This window comes from Bombina bombina, chromosome 6 (genome assembly GCF_027579735.1).
Source record: "Bombina bombina isolate aBomBom1 chromosome 6, aBomBom1.pri, whole genome shotgun sequence".
Taxonomy (NCBI): Eukaryota; Metazoa; Chordata; class Amphibia; order Anura; family Bombinatoridae; genus Bombina; species Bombina bombina.
In genome coordinates, this window is record NC_069504.1 from 646,633,517 (window position 1) to 646,661,151 (window position 27,635).

Genomic DNA, 27,635 nt, shown 5'->3' on the forward strand with positions numbered 1-27,635 from the left:
TAGGACAGTGCCCTAAAGTGAACATAGCTGTTTTGCTGCCCAAGAGAATAAACCCTATTCTAAGAAAAAAAACCTAATCTAAAAAAACCCTATCCTAAAGAAAAGGTTGCCCTGAAACGGGCATTTGGTAGCAAAAACACTACAACCCCATTCTACAGTCAAAGTAATCCCCCTAAAAAAGACTAATCTAACAAAAACCCTAACCTAAAAAAAACCCTATCATAAAAAAAAGGTTACCCTGAAAAGTGCATTCGGTAGGGAACTGCCCTAAAGTTACTATACTCTTTTTTTTAAAAACAAAAACAAAAAACCTTAACCTAAAAAAAAAACCACCCCATAAAAATCTACGGCTTAACCTTAACTATGGTACTCACTGACCTTGAATCCGGCTTCTACATGATTGCCAACTGCGGTGCTCCTCTTCCTTGGGGGGACCATTTTTATGGAGGCGACAGTGGCCCTTCTTCATAGAGGCATCGATCCTCTTCAACCTTCATCCCGGCAGCGATGGTCCAAAGAAGATAAGGAGAAGCATTGGGTGGAAGATGGATGAAGACTTCCTTAGTAGAGCAGGGACAGAAGATGGATGAAGATGCACCATCGCCGCTGGGATGAAGATAGAAGAGGACTGCCGCCTCCATGAAGATGGGCCCCCGCTGCCAGGATGAAGATGGGCCCCGCCATGAAGAAAAGCTTCGCAGTTGGCAATCACGTAAGAGACAAATTCAAGTTAGGTAAATACCATATTTGGGATTAAGCTGTAGGTTAAAGAAAAGAGAGCTATGTTCACTTAAGGGCAATGCCCTACCAAATGCCATAATCAGGGCAATTTTAAGAGTAGGTTTTTTTAGATAGGCTTTTTTGTGGGACTGGGAGTTATTTTTACTGTAGCATATGGTTGTATTTATTTTAGAAAAAGGGCTAAATTGCTTTAGGGCAATGTCCTACAAAACCCCCTTCCAATAGCTATTACTATGGTAACTTTTAGTCTTAGTATAGAGTTTTTTTAAAGGGGGCTTTAGTTTTAGAATAGGCATACATAATTGTAGGTTTTTTATTTTTGGTAGTTTTTTTTCCTTCATGGTAGTTTTTTAATTTTCTGTAATTTAATTTTTTTTATTTTCTTTAATTTTTTTTTTTTTAATTTTCTGTAATGTTAAGTTTTTGTTTATTTTCTGTAATGTTAGGTTTTTTTATTTTTCCATAATTTTATTTGGTAACTTAGGGGTTGTTAGGTTAGGGGTGTTAGCTGTTAGGTAGTTAGTGGGTACTTTGCGATGGGGGTTGTGGCTGTTTAGGGGTTAATAGTGTAGCGGGGCAGTTTGCAATGTGGGGTGTCGTGGTTTAGGGGTTAATAGTGTACCAGAGTAGTTTGAGTTGTGGGGGTGTGGTGGTTTAGGGATTAATCGTGCAGCAAGGCAGTTTGTGGGGGTGTGGCAGTTTAGGGGATAATAATAATAGTAGCAGGGTACTTTAAGGTGGGCTATATGGCAGTTTAGGGTTTATTAGAGAAGAGGGCTTAATCCTATGTGGGTTAGTGTGCGAATAAGGGTGTTCGTTTTTATTTTCGCTCAATTGACTTCTATGAGGGAATACGTTATGCGGGCTCAATATTTTAACTTCGCCTTTTTGACTTTAAATCTAAAGTCGAGCATAGTTAGAGAGCTCCACTCATAATCTAGCCTAAAATGTGTAATACTACTTAATTAAAAAAAATATATATATTATTTTATTTGCTTGTGTTTCCTGTAAAAAAAAATATTGATATTTATTGATAGATAGATAGATAGATAGATAGATAGATAGATAGATAGATAGATAGATAGATATACTGTATAAACCTAAAATAATAAAAAAAAAAGATAACATTTGGTGCAAGGAGATACAAAAAGATACTTGATCAAAAGAAAAAAAGAAAAAACAGCACTGATCATCATTAAAGAAATAAAAGAGATGAAGGAGTAAAGGACAGACAATCACCCAAAAAAGTTTTTCAGGCACAATTGTATCTAAATCTATAACATTTTATTACAGCATAGTACATAAAAAAATGTCACACCACCATTAAAATTCATCCCTCTAGTGGCCACTAAGAGATCTAAAGTCCCAAATGTATAATCCACAACAAAAATGAATTCATCATAAAAAAATAGGATTATAGCCTGTTGCCCATGAGAACTACCACTGAGAGTTACCCGCTCTCCTAACCCCACTGAGGGACCACAGTAATTTGATGAAACAACCTCACCTGAGTTCAACCACATCAGTTGTTTATGGATTCCCAGTTCCAACAGCTTATAAATCAATCAGGGAAAATGATATTGTTACTAAGCGTTTATGCTACATCTACATTCCAATCGGCCCTTGTCAATAGTGGCAATAATTATCGGCTGCAAATTCAAACAATCCCACATTTAGTTACTGCTTATGCTATGTGTCATGATAGCATGTTTTTTTCCTTTTAAAAACTTGGTCATCAAGGTGCAACCTCTTTGAACATCAGCTACAATACTGAGGTGGAGCAGTGTCACATTTGATAGTTTCAGAACTGTTAAAGTCCAGTTTTAGAAGATGAGAGATGTCATTTTAAAAGAAACCCGTAACTTCTTCTTGATTTCAGATGTATAACACTCCGAACTGGAAAACAGTGCATTTAAAATTAATAAATGTAAATATTGAAAAATCAATATTTTTAAAAGAGTGTCAATATAATCACTTAGAAACCATCCAGAGTATGCCCAAATAGCAATCATATTATTTACCATTGATCAGGTGTAAAGGAGCCAATGTATGTAAGTTTCCGGTGGATTCACAGTTTCTATCTTGATAACAAGTCAGTGGCAGACCTAATGAATAGAGCAAAACACAGGTTAGGATGTGATTTCGATGAATGGAGGTGATATTACACTGACTGCAGGAACCTGCAGGCAAGTAATTGTATACAGCTGCGCTGTCAGAGAGACAGCTAAATGTGTGTAGTAAACAGGCTTATATATAGTCCCCAATGGGTTATAAATAAATATATATGTTTGCATTTAATATATAAAATAAAAACAACAAATTCAGCACAATTTAAAAGGCAATCGCCAAAAAGAATATACAGCATAAACATATACAATCTAAAAATTCATGACATAGAAATAAATACTAACAAGCTCAATAATGCAAATGTTGGTAACAGCTCAATAATGTGAATGTTGGTTAGTTGACTGAAAGTCTTTTGACAAGCAAAGTCGTCTTTTTGTAAGCAAAAGCACAGTGGTGTCTTGGTTAGTGGTTGTTAGGGCTTGGCTTATATAGCAGACACATTGATGGTACAAGTTTAAAAAGCTGCAGAGCTGCAAGGCGAGAAGAAGGACAAAGGAATCCTTTAAAACAGAAATATTATTCAAATGGCAAGGTGTATACTTATACCAGTTGCCGTTATTGGTTGTTCTCCAAAAGTTTTTCTCTCTTTGGATATCGTTAGTCTCTCAGGCACTTCCTAAACTCTTGTGGAAGGACTACAGTGAGTCAGATCGAGTTCAATGAACTCCCACGCCATCAGAATTACAGGACTACGGAAGCCCAAAAGAGTTACAGCAAAGAGCAACGAATTTTGGGTGCGTACAGCCTTTCTCAAGCTCAATACTACTGATGCTGCATATGGACTACTTATTTATACGCTAATTTGTTTGTTATTTTGTGTAATCTATTTTTTTCGTTTTGGGGTGGGTTTTTATTTATTTCATGTAATTGGCAAGAGTCCATGAGCTAGTAACGTATGGGATATACAATCCTACCAGGAGGGTCAAAGTTTCCCAAACCTCAAAATGCCTATAAATACACCCCTCACCACAACCACAATTCAGTTTTTACAAACTTTGCCTCCTATGGAGGTGGTGAAGTAAGTTTGTGCTAAGATTTCTATGTTGACATGTGCTTCTCAGCATTTTGAAGCCCGATTCCTCTCAGAGTACAGTGAATGTCAGAGGGATGTGAAGGGAGTATCACCTACAGGGAGTGCAGAATTATTAGGCAAATGAGTATTTTGACCACATCATCCTCTTTATGCATGTTGTCTTACTCCAAGCTGTATAGGCTCGAAAGCCTACTACCAATTAAGCATATTAGGTGATGTGCATCTCTGTAATGAGAAGGGGTGTGGTCTAATGACATCAACACCCTATATCAGGTGTGCATAATTATTAGGCAACTTCCTTTCCTTTGGCAAAATGGGTCAAAAGAAGGACTTGACAGGCTCAGAAAAGTCAAAAATAGTGAGATATCTTGCAGAGGGATGCAGCACTCTTAAAATTGCAAAGCTTCTGAAGCGTGATCATCGAACAATCAAGCGTTTCATTCAAAATAGTCAACAGGGTCGCAAGAAGCGTGTGGAAAAACCAAGGCGCAAAATAACTGCCCATGAACTGAGAAAAGTCAAGCGTGCAGCTGCCAAGATGCCACTTGCCACCAGTTTGGCCATATTTCAGAGCTGCAACATCACTGGAGTGCCCAAAAGCACAAGGTGTGCAATACTCAGAGACATGGCCAAGGTAAGAAAGGCTGAAAGACGACCACCACTGAACAAGACACACAAGCTGAAACGTCAAGACTGGGCCAAGAAATATCTCAAGACTGATTTTTCTAAGGTTTTATGGACTGATGAAATGAGAGTGAGTCTTGATGGGCCAGATGGATGGGCCCGTGGCTGGATTGGTAAAGGGCAGAGAGCTCCAGTCTGACTCAGACGCCAGCAAGGTGGAGGTGGAGTACTGGTTTGGGCTGGTATCATCAAAGATGAGCTTGTGGGGCCATTTCGGGTTGAGGATGGAGTCAAGCTCAACTCCCAGTCCTACTTCCAGTTTCTGGAAGACACCTTCTTCAAGCAGTGGTACAGGAAGAAGTCTGCATCCTTCAAGAAAAACATGATTTTCATGCAGGACAATGCTCCATCACACGCGTCCAAGTACTCCACAGCGTGGCTGGCAAGAAAGGGTATAAAAGAAGAAAATCTAATGACATGGCCTCCTTGTTCACCTGATCTGAACCCCATTGAGAACCTGTGGTCCATCATCAAATGTGAGATTTACAAGGAGGGAAAACAGTACACCTCTCTGAACAGTGTCTGGGAGGCTGTGGTTGCTGCTGCACGCAATGTTGATGGTGAACAGATCAAAACAATGACAGAATCCATGGATGGCAGGCTTTTGAGTGTCCTTGCAAAGAGAGGTGGCTATATTGGTCACTGATTTGTTTTTGTTTTGTTTTTGAATGTCAGAAATGTATATTTGTGAATGTTGAGATGTTATATTGGTTTCACTGGTAAAAATAAATAATTGAAATGGGTATATATTTGTTTTTTGTTAAGTTGCCTAATAATTATGCACAGTAATAGTCACCTGCACACACAGATATCCCCCTAAAATAGCTAAAACTAAAAACAAACTAAAAACTACTTCCAAAAATATTCAGCTTTGATATTAATGAGTTTTTTGGGTTCATTGAGAACATGGTTGTTGTTCAATAATAAAATTAATCCTCAAAAATACAACTTGCCTAATAATTCTGCACTCCCTGTATTGAATGCAATGGTTTTCCTCGCGGGAGATTTATTTCATAGGTTCTCTGTTATCAGCCATAGAGATTCATCTCCTACCTCCCTTATTCAGATCGACAATATACTCTCATATTCCATTACCTCTACTTATAACTGTTTCAGTACTGGTTTGGCTATCTGCTATATGTGGATGGGTGTCTTTCGGTAAGTATGTTTTCATTACTTAACTTACACTTACACTCTCAGCTGTGGTTTGGCACTTTATGCATTAATATAAAATTCTAAAATATGTATTGTACTTATATTTGCCATGAGTCAGGTTTATGTATATTTCCTTTTGCAGACTATCAGTTTCATATTTGGGGAAAAAACAGATTTAGGAAAAAAAAAAATCTTACCTGGGGTATAGTCTTTTCTCAATTGACTGCTTTTTCATTAAATTTTGCGGGCAAAATTAGGCTTGCGAGGGCGCAAAATGCCAAAGTTTATTGCGTCATTCTTGGTGCGAGAATGTTTTTTGGTGTGAAGGTATGTCCGATGACGCAAATTCGTCATTTCCGGCGTCTTAGTTGACGCTGAGTTCCTTGCGTCTTCAATGACACGAGTATGTCATTTCCGGATGTTGTTAGCGCCAAAAAATTGTCAGTTCGCGTTGTGCGTCATATTTGGCGTCAAACAATTTCAATATTTAAAGCCCCATTCCTAGATGCCTCTTGCCTTGTTTCAAAGTCAGAGGGCTATGCTGTTTGCATTTTTTTCCATTCCTGAAACTGCCATAAAAGGAAATTGATCATTTTGCTTAATATGTTGTTTTTTCTCTTACATTTGCAAGATGTCTCAATCTGATCCTGTCTCAGAAATCACTGTTGGAACCCTGCTGCATGATAACAGTTCTACCAAAGCTAAGTGCATTTGTTGTAAATTTGTGGAGATTATATCTCCAGCTGTGGTATGTAATAGTTCTCATGATAAGTTTTTACATGCATAGAATGTGTCCATCAGTAAAAGTACAATGTCTGTTGTTCCTTCAACATCTAATGTACATGATATACCTGTGAATATAAAAGATTTTATTGCTGATGCGATTCAGAAGGCTTTGTCTGCCATCCCACCTTCTAATAAACGTAAAAGGTCTTTAAAAACTTCTCATAAAGTTGATGAAATTTCAAATAACCGACAACATACTGAATTATCCTCCTCTGATGAGGATCTATCTGATTTAGAAGATCATTCCTCAGATGTTGACACTGACAAATCTACTTATTTATTTAAAATGGAGTATATTTGTTCCTTGTTAAAAGAGGTGTTGATTACATTGGATATTGAGGAAACTAGTCCTCTTGATATTAAAACTAGTAAACGTTTAAATTCTGTTTATAAACCTCCTGTGATTACCCAGAGGTTTTTCCAGTTCCTGATGCTATTTCTGATATGATTTCTAAGGAATGGAATAGGCCTGGTACTTCTTTTATTCCTTCTTCAAGGTTTAAAAAATCGTATCCTTTGCCAGCAGTTAGATTGGCGTTTTTGGGAAAAGATCCCCAAAGTTGATGGGGCTATTTCTACTCTTGCTAAACTTACTACTATTCCTATGGAAGATAGTACTTCTTTTAAAGACCCTTTAGATAGGAAACTTGAATCTTATCTAAGGAAAGCTTATTTATATTCTGGATTTCTTCTCAGGCCTGCCATTTCTATGGCTGATGTTGCAGCTGCATCAACTTTTTGGTTGGAAAGCTTAGTGCAACAGGAAATGGATCCTGATTTGTCTAGCATTGTTCGCTTGCTTCAACATGCTAATCATTTTATCTGTGATGCCATTTTTGATATCATCAAAATTTATGTTAAATCCTATGTCTTTAGCTATTATAGCTAGAAGAGCTTTGTGGCTCAAATATTGGAATGCTGACATGGTATCTAAGTCTAGATTACTATCTCTTTCTTTCCAAGGTAATAAGTTATTTGGTTCTCAGTTGGATTCGATTATATCAACTGTCACTGGGGGGAAGGGAGTTTTTTGCCTCAGGATAAAAAACCTAAGGGTAAATCTAAAGCTTCTAACCGTTTTCGTTCCTTTAGACAAAATAAAGAACAAAAACCTAATCCTAACCCCAAAGAATCTGGTTCCAATTGGAAACCTTCTTCAAGTTGGAGTAAATCCAAACCATTTAAGAAATCAAAGCCAGCCCCCAAGTCTGCATGAAGGTGAGGCTCTCATTCCAGCTCAGCTGGTAGGGGGCAGATTAAGATTCTTCCAAAACATTTGGGCAGATTCTGTCCAAAATCAATGGATTAATTCAGGCCAGTTCTGGATCTGAAAATTTTGAATCGTTATGTAAGAGTGCCAACTTGCAAAATGGTGACTATAAGGACTATTCTGCCTTTTGTTCAGCAATATGTCAACAATAGACTTACAGGATGCATATCTTCATATTCTGATTCATCCAGACCGCTATCAATTTTTGAGATTCTCTTTTCTAGACAAGCATTACCAATTTGTCGCTCTTCCATTTGGCCTAGCGACAGGTGCAATAATCTTTTCAAAGGTTCTCGGTGCCCTACTCTCTGTAATCAGAGAACGGGGTATTGCAGTGTTTCCTTGTTTGGACAATATCTTGGTACTAGCTCAGTCTTTACATTCTGCAGAATCTCACACAAATCAACTAGTGTTTTTTCTTCAAAAAAATGGTTGGAGGATCAATTTACCAAAAAGTTCTTCGATTCCTCAGACAAGGGTCACCTTTTTAGGTTTCCAGATAGATTCAGTGTCCATGACTCTGTCTCTAACGGACAAGAGATGATTAAAATTGGTTTCAGCTTGTCGGAAACCTTCAGTCTCAATCATTACCTTCAGTAGCTATGTGTATGGAAGTTTTAGGTCTCATGACTGCAGCATCGGACGCGATCCCCTTTGCTCGTTTTCATATGAGACCTCTCCAGCTTTGTATGCTGAACCAATGGTGCAGGGATTATACAAATATCTCACAATTAATATCCTTAAATCCCAATGTTCGACTCTCTCTGACTTGGTGGTTAGATCACCATCGTATAGTTTAAGGGGCCTCTTTTGTTCGACCAACCTGGACTTTGATCACAACAGAAGCAAGTCTTTCAGGTTGGGGAGCTGTCTGGGGATCTCTGACAGCACAAGGGGTTTGGAAATCTAAAGAGGCGAGATTACCAATCAATATTTTAGAACTCTGTGCTATTTTCAGGGCTCTTCAGGTTTGGCCTCTGTTGAAGAGAGAACCATTCATTTGTTTTCAAACAGACAATATCACAACTGTGGCATATGTCAATCATCAGGGTGGGACTCACAGTCCAAGCTATGAAAGAAGTATCTCGGATACTTGCTTGGGAGGAATCCAGCTCCTGTCTAGTTTCTGCATTTCATATCCCAGGTATAGACAATTGGGAAGCGGATTATCTCAGCCATCAGACCATCCGGGGGAGTGGTCGCTCCATCCAGATGTGTTTTCTCCGATTTTTCAGATGTGGGGTCTTCCAGAAATAGATCTGATGACTTCTCATCTAAACAAGAAACTTCCCAGGCACCTGTCTAGGGATCCTCAGGCGGATGCGTTAGCAGTTCCTTGGTGTTACCAACCTGCTTATATCTTCCCACCTCTAGTTCTTCTTCCAAGAGTGATTTCCAAGATCATCATGGAACATTTGTTTGTGTTGCTGGTAGCTCCAGCATGGCCTCACAGGTTTTGGTATGCGGATCTTGTTCAGATGTCCAGTTGCCAACCTTGGCCACTTCCATTAAGGCCAGACCTTCTATCTCAAGGTCCATTTTTCCATCAGGATCTCAAATCATTAAATTTGAAGGTATGGAAATTGAACGTCTAGTGCTTAGTCATAGAGGTTTCTCTGACTCTAGTATATTTGTTATCTTTTCTGGTTCTAGGAAAGGTCAGAAGGCTTCTGCCATTTCCTTGGCATCTTGGTTAATGCTTTTGATTCATCAGGCTTATTTGGAGTCGGGTCAGGCCCTGCCTCAGAGAATTACAGCTCATTCTACTAGATCAGTCTCCACTTCGTGGGCTTTTAAGAATGAAGCTTCAGTTGATCAGATTTGCAAAGCAGCAACTTGGTCTTCTTTGCAAAGATTTACTAAATTCTACCGTTTTTATGTATTTGCTTCCTCAGAAGCAATTTTTGGTAGAAAAGTTCTTCAGGCAGCTGTCTCAGTTTGATTCATCTACTTATGTTTAAGTTTGTTCTTTTTTCCTTATGAGAATAAATTTATATTTTGGGTTGTGGATTAATTATTTTCAGGGGAGAATGGATGTTATTATTTTATCCCTCCCTCTCTAGTGACTCTTCTGTGGAGTTCCACATCTTGGGTATTACTATCCCATATGTCACTAGCTCATGGACTCTTGCCAATTACATGAAAGAAAACATAATTTATGTAAGAACTTACCTGATAAATTCATTTCTTTCATATTGGCAAGAGTCCATGAGACCCACCCTTTTTATGGTGGTTATGATTTTTTGTATAAAGCACAATTATTTCCAAATTCCTTTCCTGTTGATGCTTTTTACTCCTTTCTTTATCACCCCACTACTTGGCTGTTCGTTAAACTGAATTGTGGGTGTGGTGAGGGGGTGTATTTATAGGCATTTTGAGGTTAGGGAAACGTTGCCCCTCCTGGCAGGATTGTATATCCCATACGTCACTAGCTCATGGACTCTTGCCAATATGAAAGAAATTAAATTTATCAGGTAAGTTCTTACATAAATTATGTTTTTTAAATTAGGGCTTGGGCAGCAAAAGAGCTAAATGCCCTTTTAAGGGCAATGCCCTTACAAATGCCCTTTTCAGGGCAATGGGTAGATTAGGTTTTATTTTATTTTTATTTTGTGGGTTTGGGGGGTGGGGGTTTGTATACTGTTAGGGGGTGTTTGTTTTGTTTTGTAGCAAAAGAGCTGTTAACTTTAGGGCAATGCCCTACAAAAGGCCCTTTTAAAGGCCCCCAAAAGGCCCTTTTAATGGCCCTTGATAGTTTATTATAGATTAGGCTTTTTTGTAATGGTAGGTTTTAAAAAAAAAAAAATTTTAGTGTTTTTTATTTTTTGTAATGTTAGGTTTTAGTGTAAGTCAAAGTATACTAAGAATTAACTTGCCCTGAAAGGTGATTAAATTAAGCTGTACATAAAAAAACAGGCAATCCTAAAAACCTGTTACAATTGGAGAGTACTGTGATAAAAAAGGGGGGGTATATGTAAAGCGCTTAACAATTTAGGCTTAAAATCTAAAAATTGTCAAGCAGTCAAGAAAAGGTATAAAATGTATAAATATTTGAATAATATTTATATAGAACTTTGCCTCAAATAAAGATAAATAATATATCTATAAGTAGGATAGATATATATTATGAAATACAAAGTTTTCAAAGTTCTATATAAATATTATTCAAATATTTATACATTTTATACCTTTTATTGACTGCTTGACAATTTTTAGATTTTAAGCCTACATTTTTAGGCGCTTTACATATACCCCCCCTTTTTTAGGTTTTAGTGTAAGGCAGGTTAGGTTTTATTTGACAGGTAAGTTTGTATTTATTTTAACTAGGTAGTTAGTAAATAGTTAATAACTATTTACTAACTACTCTACCTAGTTAAAATAAATACAAATTTACCTGTGAAATAAAAATAAAACCTAAGCTAGCTACAATATAACTATTAGTTATATTGTAGCTAGCTTAGGTTTTATTTCACAGGTAAGTATTTAGTTTTAAATAGGTATTATAATAGTTAATAATTGCAACTTTAGTTTAGTTCTATTTTAATTATGTTAAAGTTAGGGGGTGTTAAGTTTAGGGTTACGGTTAGGGTTAAGTTAGGGTTAGGTTTAGGGGTTAATATAGTTTAATTTAGGTTGTTGCGATGTGGGGGGCTGGTGGTTTAGGGGTTAATAGGTTTATTTAGTGGTAGTGATGTGGGAGGACAGAGGTTTAGGGGTTAGTACCTTTATTTTGTGGTGGCAATGTTGGGGTGCGGCGGAATAGGGGTTAATAACTTTAATATAGTGGCGGCGATGTTGGGGTGCGGCGGAATAGGGGTTAATAATTTTAATATAGTGGCGGCGATATCGGGAGCAGCAGATTAGGGGTTAATAGCTTAATTTAGGTGGTGGTGATATTGGGAGCGGCAGATTAGGGGTTAATATCATGATGTAGGTGGCGGCGATGTCGGGGGCGGCAGATTAGGGGTGTTTAGACTCAGGGTTTATGTTAGGGTTTTAGGTTTAAACGTTATTTTTTTTCCCCAGAGACATCAATGGGGCTGCGTTACGGAGCTTTTCATTCCGCGATCACAGGTGTTTTTCTTTTTTCTGACCCGCTCACCCCATTGATGTCTATGGGGAAAGCATGCATGAGCACGTCAAAACAGTGCTTGTTTTTTGTGCAGTATGGAGCTTAAAAGCACCCCTTGCACTAGTCTAGTGTGTGTATATACTTTTTTTTTTTAAATCATAATTGACTCAGTTGGTCCCGCTTGCTGCCGACGTCACATTACGTCCTCCCACCAATAGCCGCCTTCCTGCAGTCTGCATGTGGCTTGAGTGAGTCATGCACGTGATCTCCAAGGCTAGGCGGCAATCGTGTTCGGCAGGGCTGAAGAGGACTCAAAGCCGGCAGCTAGTGTACAAGCAGTGGCAGACTGAGTGGAAAAGCAGACGCGTACTCAGGTGAGTGATGGCAGTATGGAGGTCAGTATGGTCCCTGCAGACTGGCTAAGTGGTGCAAAAGTGCTCCGGTGGCTGACGGTCACTGTGACTGAACAAAATAAATAAATTCATTAATATAGCTAATGATGTAACTGTGTTACTGACTGTTGCCTGGGGCTGGCATGTGTGGAGGATGGCCCCAGGTCCCTGATGGAACTGTTAACAACAACATATATATGAGGAATACAGTTTTGTGTCTCTGTGTGAGTGTGACAGTCTCAGACCTAAATAGCAGCACTGACTGTTGCCTGGCATGTATGGAGGATGGTTCCTGACCCTGTTGGAACAACATATTTATGAGAAATACAGTTTTGTGTCTCTGTGTGAGTGTGTTGCAGACATAAATAGCAGCACTGACTGTGGCCTGCCATGTTGGTCCCTGATCATAAACAACTGTAACGCTAACAACATATTTATGAGGAATACGAATACAGTTTTGTGTCTCTGAATGTGACAGTGTAAATATTGTAAAGTGCTAAAGAAAAACTAAAACGCTGTTAATTTAACATTATTTTGAGCCTCAATGACATGACTAGTTAAAAAAAAAAGTGTTTATTTTTAATATTTTGTTAGCTGGGTTAATTAAGCAATTTAAAGACTCCATAACATGGCTTTAATGGTATTTATTACATTTATTTAGAAATTCTATGTGAGTTGTTTTAATCCAGTTTCACAATAAATGTAGTATCATATATAAATATATACTGTGTATATATATATATATATATATATATATATATACACACACACACACACACACACAGATACATATTAAAACAAGTGTGTGTATATATATATATATATATATATCTTTTTTATTATTCATGTTTCCATATATTCATTTATCCATATACTCAATTATTACTATCTCCTCTACTATATATTCCTTTAATACTGGCATTGGCTATAAATTAAATATTGAGATGGCTACACTTTCCTGCAGAATATGCAGGTCTGCTCTTATTTTGACTCTCATACATGCTTTGTAAATGTGCCCCCTCGTGAAAAAAAAATGCCCCCCGATTTCATTCGTTCTGGAGCCGACCCTGCTTTGCGGGTCCGTCCCTTTTTTTTTTAGAAAATAGAGAGACCTTAAATATTGGGGCCTCAGTGAAAAAGTTTGCTTAAAGGGATACTAAACACAATTTTTTTATTTTCTGATTCAGATAGAGCATGCAATTTTAAGCAACTTTCTAATTTACTACTATTATCAATTTTTCTTTGTTCTTTTGCTATCTTTATTTGAAAAAGCAGGAGCCGGCCCATTTTTGCTTCAGCACCCTGGATAACGATTGTGATTGATAGATACATTTAGCCACCAATCAGCAAGTGCAACCTAGGTGCTGAGCCAAAAATGGGCCAGCTACTTAGCCTACATTACTGCTTTTTCAAATTAAGATAGCAAGAGAACAAACAAAAATTAATAATAGGAGTAAATTAGAAAGTTGCTTAAAATTGCATGCTCTGTCTGAATCCCGAAAGAAAAAATGTAGGTTTAGTGTCCCTTTAAGAGAAACTAAGCAGACACTTTACAAAGAACTCCCTTCTCTTGTCTGTAGAATACACCCTGCCAACCAGGACCTTGTGAACATAAGAGTATAGGGCACAGTGTGCAGCTTCCTGATGTTAACCCCACATGGCTGCAAGTCTGCTAATTCATAGTTTGTAACATGCAGCACAAAATGTTTCATCATGCTGCTGCACTGCTTGATGGGCCCCCCATCACTCGGGCTCCAATATCACTGCCCCGCTTGGACCTCCAGTGGGTCCACCCCTGTAACAAGTACCAGAGGCGTAACTAGAAACCACAGGGCCCAGGTGCAAGAATCTAAGAAGGGGATATATAACGGAAATACAACGGAAAGTCTCTTAAAGGGACAGTCTACTTGAAAATTGTTATTGTTTAAAAAGATAGATTATCCCTTTATTACCCATTCCCCAGTTTTGCATAACAAACACTGCTATATTAATATACTTTGTACCTCTGTGATTACCTTTATATAAGCCTCTGCAGACTGTTCCTTATCCTGCCCCTTATCTCAGGGCTTTTTACTTGCATTTTCAAACCACACACTGGTAGACATGACTAAGAACCAGTGTGTAGTTTGAAACGTTGTCGTATTGCTTTATGGACCCTGTGAAAAAGAAATAAAGGTCTTTTAAATTATCTCCTGGAGGCTGGAAATCCATTTATTTTTATTCTATATTGGGACTTAGCTAGTCCTGCTCCTTGCCACAGGAAAGAAATATACAGGTGCTGTCTCCCACACTACTAATCTAAAGCAGTATTACCCAGTCTTTGTTCCTGAATGACTTACTTCACTGAGAGAGAGGGAACTTCATACCACACACACATATTTCACCTTAGTAAACAATTCATATATGTTTCAGGTTGAAAACCTGCAGAAAACAGATTGTGATAAACCCCTATGTATTTAATTTGTACCTAAAGGGTTAAATACATGGCTAAAGTCCTGTCCAGAAGCTATAATATGTTGCAGCTTGTGAGCAGCACACATATGGTGAGCCAACACACGTGTAGCCACCAGACCCTGGCTATGTCCTGCTCAGTAGCTGCAATGTGTTGTGGCTCCAAAGCAGGAATTATAATCATGTTAATATATGCAGATGAGCCCCATTTTGATGGTGACTCAATCCCCATCAGCCATTTTCATGGTTTATCTGCAGCACTTTTTTCATTATTAGTTTGTGAAAAATGTACCTATAACACAAGCCAGTCCTGTTTGTCTGATCACAATCCAAATTCTCAATAAGGACAAACATACTGGGCCATTTTTCACTTATAAAATTGAAAAGCTAAGAGGACTTGCTGAACAATACTTTTCATCGTATTACCGAATACCACAAAAAAATCTTAGAATCTAACATTGTTTTTGTGCCTGGGTGAAGCACACTGGAGTTACAAGATGCCTTACTGGAGGATATTAGGAACCAACATCACAAAAACTGATACAAATACTACCTGATCAATAAATTAACCCCTTAGTGACCAGACCATTTTTCAATTTTCTTACCGTTAGGGACCAGGACTATTTTTACATTTCTGCGGTGTTTGTGTTTAGCTGTAATTTTCCTCTTACTCATTTACTGTACCCACACATATTACAGGGAGTGCAGAATTATTAGGCAAGTTGTATTTTTGAGGATTAATTTTATTATTGAACAACAACCATGTTCTCAATGAACCCAAAAAACTCATTAATATCAAAGCTGAATAGTTTTGGAAGTAGTTTTTAGTTTGTTTTTAGTTATAGCTATTTAGGGGGATATCTGTGTGTGCAGGTGACTATTACTGTGCATAATTATTAGGCAACTTAACAAAAAACAAATATATACCCATTTCAATTATTTATTTTTACCAGTGAAACCAATATAACATCTCAACATTCACAAATATACATTTCTGACATTCAAAAACAAAACAAAAACAAATCAGTGACCAATATAGCCACCTTTCTTTGCAAGGACACTCAAAAGCCTGCCATCCATGGATTCTGTCAGTGTTTTGATCTGTTCACCATCAACATTGCGTGCAGCAGCAACCACAGCCTCCCAGACACTGTTCAGAGAGGTGTACTGTTTTCCCTCCTTGTAAATCTCACATTTGATGATGGACCACAGGTTCTCAATGGGGTTCAGATCAGGTGAACAAGGAGGCCATGTCATTAGATTTTCTTCTTTTATACCTTTCTTGCCAGCCACGCTGTGGAGTACTTGGACGCGTGTGATGGAGCATTGTCCTGCATGAAAATCATGTTTTTCTTGAAGGATGCAGACTTCTTCCTGTACCACTGCTTGAAGAAGGTGTCTTCCAGAAACTGGCAGTAGGACTGGGAGTTGAGCTTGACTCCATCCTCAGCCCGAAAAGGCCCCACAAGCTCATCTTTGATTATACCAGCCCAAACCAGTACTCCACCTCCACCTTGCTGGCGTCTGAGTCGGACTGGAGCTCTCTGCCCTTTACCAATCCAGCCACGGGCCCATACATCTGGCCCATCAAGACTCACTCTCATTTCATCAATCCATAAAACCTTAGAAAAATCAGTCTTGAGATATTTCTTGGCTCAGTCTTGACGTTTCAGCTTGTGTGTCTTGTTCAGTGGTGGTCGTCTTTCAGCCTTTCTTACCTTGGCCATGTCTCTGAGTATTGCACACCTTGTGCTTTTGGGCACTCCAGTGATGTTGCAGAAATATGGCCAAACTGGTGGCAAGTGGCATCTTGGCAGCTGCACGCTTGACTTTTCTCAGTTCATGGGCAGTTATTTTGCGCCTTGGTTTTTCCACACGCTTCTTGCGACCCTGTTGACTATTTTGAATGAAACGCTTGATTGTTCGATAATCACGCTTCAGAAGCTTTGCAATTTTAAGAGTGCTGCATCCCTCTGCAAGATATCTCACTATATTTTACTTTTCTAAGCCTGTCAAGTCCTTCTTTTGACCCATTTTGCCAAAGGAAAGGAAGTTGCCTAATAATTATGCACACCTGATATAGGGTGTTGATGTCATTAGACCACACCCCTTCTCATTACAGAGATGCACATCACCTAATATGCTTAATTGGTAGTAGGCTTTCGAGCCTATACAGCTTGGAGTAAGACAACATGCATAAAGAGGATGATGTGGTCAAAATACTCATTTGCCTAATAATTCTGCACTCCCTGTATATACCGTTTTTTTTCTCGCCATTAAATGGACTTTCTAAAGATACCATTATTTTCATCATATCATATAATTTACTTAAAAAAATTCTAATAAATAATGATGAAAAAATTGAAAAAACACACACTTTTTCTAACTTTGACCCCCAAAATCTGTTACACATCTACAACCACCAAAAAACACCCATGCTAAATAGTTTCTAAATTTTGTCCTGAGTTTAGAAATACCCAATGTTTACATGTTCTTTGCAAGTTATAGGGCAATAAGTACAAGTAGCACTTTGCTATTTCCAAACCATATTAGTGATAGTTACATTGTAACACTGATATCTGTCATGAATCCCTGAATAACCCTTCACATGTATATTTTCATTTTTTAGTAGACAACCCAAAGTATTGATCTAGGCCCCATTTGCTATATTTCATGCCACCAAATGCGATCAAATAAAAAAAAATTGTTAACTTTTTCACAAACTTTAGGTTACTCACTGAAATTATTTACAAACAACTTGTACAAGTATGGCACAAATAGTTGTAAATGCTTCTCTGGGATCCCCTTTGTTCAAAAATAGCACACAAATATGGTTTTGGCTTTGCTTTTTGGTAATTAGAAGGCCGCTAAATTCCGCTGCGCACCACAGTTGTATTATGCCCAGCAGTGAAGGGGTTAATTAGGTAGCTTGTAGGGTTAATTTTAGCTTTACTGTAGAGATCAGCCTCCCACCCCCTGATCCCTCCCTGACCACCCTCAAACAGCTCTCTTACCTCCTCTACCTATTAGCTGCCATGTTAGGTACTGTCTGCCAGTCCCATTTTACTATATTTTTTCTTTTCTTTTTTTTTTTATATATAGAAAAAACATTTTTTTTGGTAGTGTAGCTGCCTCCCCCTCATTCCCCTACCACCTTACCGCCTCCCAGATAATTTTAGTAAACTATTATTTCCCCCTCTCCCTCCTTCCCACTTTTACCGCAGTGTAAGCTGTTCCATCCGCTCCCGCCCCCTCCCACCCTCCTCCTGCCCCCTACAGTGATGGGATGCCCACCGTCTCCCTCCTATCTCTCCCGCGCCACCAACGATCGGCACTATCGCTGGCAGATGCAGAGAAGGCCACAGAGTCTATATATGTGTACATATGTATTTATGTGTTTATTTGTGTATATATGCCTGTAAATAAATAATTACATATATAAATACATAAATACACACATATATCTATACTATAATCACATTTGTAACATGTCCGTCGGTGTTGCCAGTTGCGCACGCATCCTCAAAGGAATATTCGCTGCACGATGCAGCCAAAAGCATGTTGGCTGCACGCGCAGCCAAAAAAATCCACGAAGCTGCATCCTGGTGGATTCCGAAAATAACAGGGTGGTGAAAAAAACACCCTGCCATTTTTGGAATCCACCTGGATACAGCGTAGGCAAACAAAGCCTTAAAAAAAAAAAAAAACACGCAACCGCCCGCACGAAACAACGAAAAAACACATAACCGCCCACAAGAAATAAAAAAAAACTAACCGCCCAAACGGAGCATAACAAAAAAAACTAACCTCCCGCACAAAGTATTACCAAACACCGAAACCGCCAACATCGCAAAATAATAAAGTAATTAACCCCTAATCTGCAAATAACATAATTAAAATATTAACCCCTAAACCGCCAAACCCCCACATCACAATAAACCTAACATTAACCCCTAAACCGACAAACCCCCACATCGCAATAAACCTAACATTAACCCCTAAACTGCCAAACCCCCACATAGCAATAAACCTAATTAGCCTATTAACCCCTAAACCGCCAAACCCCCAAATCACAATAAACTTAAATAACCTATTAACTCTTAAACCGGCAACCCCCCACAATGCAAATAACTAATTTAATTACTAAGCCCCCTAACCTAACACCCCCTAAATTAACCCCAATACTAAGTTACACTTAAATAAAACTTAAATTACAAAAAAATAAAAAAAATTAAAACTAATCCCTATGAAAATAAAAATGTGCCCCCAAAATAAAAACACCCCCTAATCTAAACTAAACTACCTATAGACCTTAAAAGGGCCTTTTGTAGGGCATTGCCCTAAATTAAACAGCTCTTTTACGTTTAAATACTAAGTCGCCCCTAACAGTAAAACGTCTCCCACCCACCAAATCCCCCAAAATAAAAAAACCTAACACTAAAAAAAAAACTAAACTACCCATTGTCCCTAAAAGGGCATTTGTATGGGCATTGCCCTTAAAAGTGCATTCAGCTCTTTTACTGCCCTTAAAAGGGCATTTAGCTCTTTTACAGCCCACGAAATCCCTAATCTTAAAAATAAAAAAATATATCCGAAGACTAAGTCCCAAATAGGTACTCACCATTCCTGAAGTCCGACGGAGAAGGTCTTCTTCCAGGCGGCTCCATCATCTTCTATCTTCATCTGGAGTGAAGGCTGCGCGGAGTGGAGGTGTGGAGCTGGCTTCCCCCGATGCACGGATCCTCAGCGGCGGTCGTCATCGGCGGTTCTCAGCCAATAGGATTTAAGCAGCTCTAATAAATTGAATGCGGTACGAGGAGCCTCCATGCCGCTGAGGATCGCCGCCAAACCTCTGCTTCGTGCCGTCTTCGCACAGGATGAAGATAGAAGATGACAGAGCCGCCTGGAAGAAGACCTTCTCCGCCGGATTTCAGGAATGGTGAGTACCTATTTGGGGCTTAGTTTTAGGATTTAATTTTTTTTAATATTTTTTATTTTTAAGATTAGGGATTTAATGGGCTGTAAAAGATCTGATTTCCCTTTTAAGGGCAGTAAAAGAGCTGAATGCCCTTTAGGGGCAATGGGTAGTTTAGTTTTTTTATTTTAGGGGGTTGGTTGGGTGGGGGGTTTAACTGTTCGGGGGTAATTGGTAATTTTTGTAAGTAAAAGAGCAGTTTAACTTAAGGCAATGCCCTACAAAATGCCCTTTTAAGGGCTATTGGTAGTTTAATATTAGATTAGGGGGTGTTTTTATTTTGGGGGGGATTTTTTATTTTTATAGGGGTATTAATTTAGGTTTGAATTTTTTTATTTTGGATAGCTTTGTTTATTTTTTTCTGTAATTTTACATTTTTAATTTTTTTTAGTAAAATTAGCTTGGGGGTTTGGATTTTTTAAACATAGACTGCCCTCTGGGCAGGGTTATCGCATAGTACATACATATACATATTTAGACAAGTAAGCCGTTTGCCTGCCTTTTGTTCTAACACCTGAGACCTCATATCTGAGCCTTTATAACTTTTTTGTGCAATATTTTGTTTTTAGCATTTTTATTAGATAGCGTTATTATGAGTGTAACTGTACTTTTAAATGTATTTTTGATGTGTTTTGTGACACTTTTTTGTTTCGCGAAACAGTTAACCAGAGCTCTGTGGTTGCGCTATCCTGACGTGCATTAAATTAAATTGTGCTCAAGTGATAGCATTTACTTTCAACTTGTAATACGAGCGCTACATCCGATGCCAGTAAACAGCTGCGATATACCCGATATCGCTTGCACACAACTGTTAGTGCGCCACTTGTAATCTGGCCCAATAACAATGATAAGTACTTTTACACTAATAAAAAGAAATAAACACACGTCTGTTATAGTTTTAAAACATAACAGGTTAATTGCACACATTACCAATTAGCATCACTACACACTATTTAAAGGGATTAGTCAACAAACATACCCTTCAACCTTTAATGTGATTCAGATAGAGCATTTGATTTTAAACAACTTTCTAATTTACTTCTAGTATCAATTTTTCTTCCTTCTCTTGGTATATTTTGCTGAAAAGCAGGCCCATTTAAGAAGCACTATATGGCAGCAGCTTTACAAGAATGTTATCCATTTGCAAAAGCACTAGATGGCAGCACAATTTCCTGCCATTTAGTGCTCCCGATGCCTACCTAGATATCTATTAAACACAGAATACCATGGGAACAAAGCAATTAGAAACTATTTTAAAATTGTTTGCTCTGTCTGAATCACAAAAGAACAATTTTGAGTTTCTTATTCCTTTAATCTGCATATTTGGGTTTTGGATAATTGTTAGTTTGGCTATTTGTTTTTTAATTACTGTTTGTGTTATTAGTTTCTAATGGGGGCATATTTTTAATATATTAAAGGGACATAATACTCATATACTAAATCACTTGAAACTGATGCGGTATAACTGTAAAAAGCTGACAGGAAAATATCACCTGAGCATCTCTATGTAAAAAAGGAAGATATTTTACCTCACAATCTCCTCAGCTCAGCAGAGTAAGTTCTGTGTAAAATGTTAAACTCAGCTGCTCCCAGCTGCAGGTAAAAAAAAATAAAAAATGAAGAAATGAACAGCAGCCAATCAGCATCAGCAGTGCTGAGGTCATGAACTCTTTTACTGTGATCTCATGAGATTTGACTTAACTCTCATGAGATTTCATAGTAAGCTTCCGTTACCTGATTGGTGAAATAATATGAGAGTTCACAAGGCTCATCCCCTAAGATGTCCCAGGACAGACATACTAATATGCTGCTTAGAAATCCTTTACAATGGGATGTGGCTACTGAGGAACTTTTGAGGTAAAATATCTTTCTTTTTTACATAGAGATGTTCAGGTGATATTTTCTAATCAGCTTTTTACAGCTATGCTGCATCACTTTCAAGTGTTTAAACATTTGGGTATTATGGCCCTTTAAATGACTGCAATATTCAGTATATCTTCAAAACATTCATAGCATTTATTTTTGTATTTCTGTAAGTTAGAATTTGTTTCCCTATAAATTAAGTTACCGTCATTTAACTAGACTTGAGTGCTGAATCTCTTTTAACAGTCCCAGAAAATAAGTTTGGGAAATGAATAGCTAAACCTTTTGGCATCATGTTGCCTACAAAAAGGAAGTATTTTGGTTGTTAATGAGGCATCTGACAAATAAAGTTGTAAGTCTTAAAACTTTAAGCCAGCAGTTGTCAGTAAACATTATAATACAGTTAATGCGTTAACCCAGTTGTTTTTAGCCTATAACTTTTTTTTTTACTGGAACATAAATTGCAGCTTTGCTTTTATTTCCAGATATAAAGTAAATAAAATTTAATTACCAACGGATTCAGAGTTGTTCAAGCATAAGTCATTTCCTGCTGTACAAATAGAAGTAATTACGTCATGAACAGGCAACTTTCTTATTTTCTTCTTTTCCTTTGTGTTATCTGAGATTTGATCACACATTAAATGTTATTCCCATGGTAGCTGGGCAGCAGAAATGTCACTTTAGTGGGGGGAAAAAAGAGCCTGCTGTGAAACTATGTTAACATTTTATTAGGAGCAAGTAAGGAATCTGGTTGACTTTTGTAAGAAATAAGCTGAGATCATTTAATAAAGTTCAGCGTGCAAAGCAAACAGGATTCATTACTGCTGACTATTTGTTCTCTGACGTGGATCTCTCACTATTCATGTGGTCTGTAGGTGGAGACTAATTTCACATCTGCACACAAGTTTACTAAACTTTAGCTGCTGCATAAAGGAATTTCTACGCTACAAACTCCAAGCCGAAACCATATAGTCATTTCCATCATTTGTAAATTTTAATCCTAAAACAGTTACAAAACAAAAACATCTACAGCTGCTCATACGTACACTATAGGCACGATGCTCTAAAGCTCTCTGATCCGGTAAAATTACCTCAGAACTAGAAGTTTTGTAAGTACTGTTAGTTTGAGAGCTGTTTAAAGGGCCATAATACCCAAATGTTTAAACACTTGGGGCGCGATCCGATATCGATCGCAGTTTGCGGCGCAAGTGAGGGAACCGGCGTCGCCCGCAGTTTCAGCTCGCAACTCGAGCCATCCCATATAGGTCGCCGTCAGATGCTAACGTGCCGTAAGTCTGACAAACCAGCGATGTCCAGAAATCTGCGTAAGTACAAATTTCTGGCGTCGCCAGTGACTTGCGCCACGTTAGAATCTGCCGGCGCCTATAAAACCTGACTAAAGTCTAAAACACCCGCACTGTCTAACACGCCTCCCTAACATAGCCCGCACTGTCTAACACGCCTCCCTAACATAGCCCGCACTGTCTAACACGCCTCCCTAACATAGCCCGCACTGTCTAACCCTCTATCCGCTATCCCCCCTCACTAGCCTAACAATAAAAATGCTATTAACCCCTAAACCGCCGCTCCTTTACCCCGCCGCAACCTAATAAAATTATTAACCCCTAAACCGCCGCTCCCGTACCCCGCCGCCAGCTATATTATATCTATAACCCCCTAAAGTGAGCCCCTAACACCGCCGCCATCTATATTAAAATGATTAACCCCTAATGTAAGCCCCTTACACCGCCGCCATCTCTATTAAAATGATTAACCCCTAATTTAATCTACCTACCCCGCCGCCAGCTATATTATCTATATTAACCCTAAGTATATTATAGTTAATATAGGTATTACATTATATATATTAACTATATTAACCCTAATTATATTAGGGTTAATATAGTTAATATAGTTACTATAGTATTTATATTAACTATATTAACTCTATCTAACCCTAACTAAATTTATATTAAATTAATCTAATTCATTTATAAACTAAAATGTTCCTATTTAAATCTAAATACTTACCTATAAAATAAACCCTAAGATAGCTACAATATAATTAATAATTACATTGTAGCTATGTTAGGGTTAATATTTATTTTACAGGTAAATTGTTAATTATTTTAACTAGGTATAATAGATATTAAATAGTTATTAACTATTTAATATCTACCTAGTTAAAATAATTACCCAATTACCTGTAAAATAAATCCTAACCTAAGTTACAAATACACCTACACTATCAATAAATTTAATAAACTACTAACATCTATCTAAAAATACAATTAAATTAACTAAACTAAATTACAAAAAAAAACAAACACTAAATTACAAAAAATAAAAAAAAGATTACAAGATATTTAAGCTAATTACACCTATTCTAAGCCCCCTAATAAAATAATAAACCCCCCAAATAAAAAAAATTCCCTGCCCTATTCTAAATTCAACAAATTTCAAAGCTCTTTACCTTACCAGCCCTTAAAAGGGCCTTTTGTGGGGCATGCCCCAAAGAATTCAGCTCTTTTGCATACAAGAAATACAATACCCCCCCCCCATTACAACCCACCACCCACATACCCCTATTCTAAACCCACCCAAACCCCCCTTAAAAAAGCCTAACACTACCCCCCTGAAGATCTCCCTACCTTGTCTTCACCACACCGGGCCGAACTCCTGATCCGATCCGGGCGATGTCTTCCTCCAAGCGGCAAAGAAGAATTCTTCCTCCGGCGATGTCTTCCTCCAAGCGGCAAAGAAGAATTCTTCCTCCGGCGACGTCTTCCTCCAAGCGGCAGCAAAGTCTTCATTCTTCCGGCGGCATCTTCAATCTTCTTTCTTCGCTCCGCCGCCGCGGAGCATCCATCCCGGCCGACTGCTGAACTTGGAATGATGTACCTTTAAATGACGTCATCCAAGATGGCGTCCGCCGAATTCCGATTGGCTGATAGGATTCTATCAGCCAATCGGAATTAAGTTAAAAAATTCTGATTGGCTGATTGAATCAGCCAATCAGATTCAAGTTCAATCCGATTGGCTGATCCAATCAGCCAATCAGATTGAGCTCGCATTCTATTGGCTGATCGGAACAGCCAATAGAATGCGAGCTCAATCTGATTGGCTGATTGGATCAGCCAATCGGATTGAACTTGAATCTGATTGGCTGATTCAATCAGCCAATCAGAATTTTTTAACTTAATTCCGATTGGCTGATAGAATCCTACCCCTCACAAACCCCCCAAAGAATTTGCATGGTTTCTCTCCATGCTAATGAGTGTTTGATCATTGTGCCCTAAGAGATCTCTACCATAGATATTACAACAAAGTTGTACTATGTAGACTTTTTTCATAAACATGTGTTATTATTATTATTATTATTATTATTAATAATAATAATAAAGCCACCGTCATTAAAAACACATTTCTAGAGACACTTTGCAGCAGTGCAATCAAGTACTAAAGTATTATCCACATCTGCCAATGACACCATGATGAAACACAGAAGTTTCACACAATATGAATAAAATATTAAAGGCCGGTGAACTTCCGAGCGGCGGCCATGACAGGTCGCTAGATTGTTTGCTGCCTTACACCATTGCATCAATCTACTTTTAAAAGTACATTTTACTGCCCCATAGAGGATTGCTTGTAACTTCACATTTTTACAGCAGTGAAAGCCCTTTCAAATGATACCACTATTATACAGGTTGAATACCAGAGTCGATCTACCGGAATACAATACAGGTAACTTATCCCACACTAACCTAGGAACCATCTACTTTTATCAAACAGCTACAAGCAGGGACGTTGTCTTAAAAGCACCATAGCATAACTTCATCTGGAAATAGAGGCCCTGGACAAATGGGAATATAGGTTGACACAGACGATACCAGTCCACTATTTAATATTTTTATTTTTCTTTACAGGTACTTAGAGTTTTTGGGATTTTTTCTTTAGAGGTACTTAGAGTTTTTTTTTTCTTTACAGGTACTTAATTTCTTTTGATCCTCTACGGCAACGAACCAGCCCTCACATCTCTCTCACTCCTTGGGAAAATATTTATAATTTATATTTATAATCAGTATTGGACTTTCTTATTTTTGGGACAACATAACTATAATTTTTGGGACATTATATCTATACATAGAAACATTATACTGGACATTATTTTCAACTGGTCAATATACCTTTTTTTTACATTTTTTACCTTATTATATATAAAAGAAAGAGTAGTTGTGGATCGATGCATGGACTACAACTAAATAATGTTTAAAATCTAATTTAATATACTACTACTAATAATAATATTGATAGTATTGAGAGTAGATCACTGGTGGTAAAGAATGTAATGTTTGAATAGGAAAAGTTAATATAGTCAAACCAGCAGTAAACCAGCAATTTCAAGATAATAAATTAATAAATCTTAAAAATACTATATGAATATATAGACACACATAAACTAATAAACTAATAAAATGTTCAATTCTAAGAACCAAGATAACCAGAAACAGGGGGAGCATATAGTAGCTCCTAGATTTAAATAAAAACACACTATTTAATAATGAAGTTGGTACAAAAAGTGCATAATGTTGGTGAAAACAGAAGGCTCAATAATCCTGGTCCCATATGGGTATCTACTTACACTCATCTACCTCAATCATATGAGGTAAGGGCCACACAGTGTAGAACAGATCTCTGTATAGATACCAGGCGTAGCTTGTCTCCACGTCATGTAATGGTATTAGTTTTCCATCTTTGTCCCAATAGCAATCCCAGATTACATGTAATACAAATGGAGAGGGGAATAGTGCAACACAGTATTTATTGAACACAGAAAAGAAACATACACTTTACACCATATGGGTGTATGCTCACATTTAAAACCCTCAATATTTATGAGGTAATACAACAGCACTTTCACAAAATATATACAACTTCTCTCCAACTGGATGCAAATGAGGACAATAGCAATGGCGTTGTCTCACACAAAATCCTGACGCGTTTCAAAGGCACTGTGAGCCTTCTTCATCAGAGGAATTAGAATTACAGAGAACGCCATTAAGTAGGTGTTTAAATAGACGGAGCTGCGGCACGCCCCTCAATTCATTCAATACTGATTGGTTATAAAGTAACCCTCTTATTTACATTCCAAAGTTAATTTATCATTGTTTACATATACACACTTGGTAACAAGTACTCATATATTATATTTGTGGTGTAAAAATCTGATTTCATTTAGCATACAGAAAATAGTATTCACGGAATAAAAGAGGCGTGTATATTAACACTTCTGTGATTGGTTCAAACTGTTTGTATGACAATAGCGAGATCAGCCAATACAAACATTGTGCAGGCATATCACATGGTGTTTGATTCAAGCTATTTGTTGAAAGAGCTTCTCCTTCCATATATTGTAACTATTAAATGTAAGGCTCACATCTAGATTCTTATTGTTTAAAAATACACTCTTACTCTTTTATTTTTAATGATGTGTACATGACGAGGACGGGGCCTACCCTATCCCGGCGGGAGTTCCGGGAGCCCGGTCCGAATTTCGGGGAGGCAGCAGGGGGGACGAGGCCGGCCGTGAGTTCCAGGAGCCCGGCCCGGGTTTCAGGGAGGCGGCCGGGCTGACGAGGCCCGCCAGGAGTTCCAGGAGCTATTTCGACTAATTTTATGTATTTGTACAGTACAGTTTATGAAGTGAAGAGGTTGGATTTTAACGGCATCTACTTGCCATTATATATAGCTCTTGTTTTTCATATATCAAAAGCGAAGCTGTCTTAAAAACACTATAGTGGTGTAAAAGTAGGGGAAATATTTCTACATTACAGTTAGCCCCGTTTGTGCTGGTATATCTTAAAGATCGTATGAAAATCCTAGCATAATCCTCATTTCATAAAGAATAATAATAGAGAATATAATAAAAATCAGTCATTATAGTTAAAAACATTTTACCTTTCTAACATACACAGAACATTCACATTCAATCTCCTGTAGATAATCCCATACAGATTACAATGTATTCGATTGATATGGTCACATTAATATTTTTAATCCAATTTCTTTTTATTGAGAACATA

The 27,635-nt window shown here is 37.8% G+C and overlaps 1 long non-coding RNA gene across 1 annotated transcript in view; it reads right to left on the minus strand.

Annotated features, from left to right (window-relative positions):
- Positions 1-2,827: 2,827 nt before the first annotated feature.
- The window catches only part of LOC128662185 (uncharacterized), a 173,566-nt gene continuing 148,758 nt past the window's right edge, over positions 2,828-27,635 (minus strand). Inside the window, exon 3 of the long non-coding RNA XR_008402716.1 lies at positions 2,828-2,846. This is a non-coding gene — a long non-coding RNA (uncharacterized LOC128662185). The remainder of the gene's footprint in view (positions 2,847-27,635) is intronic.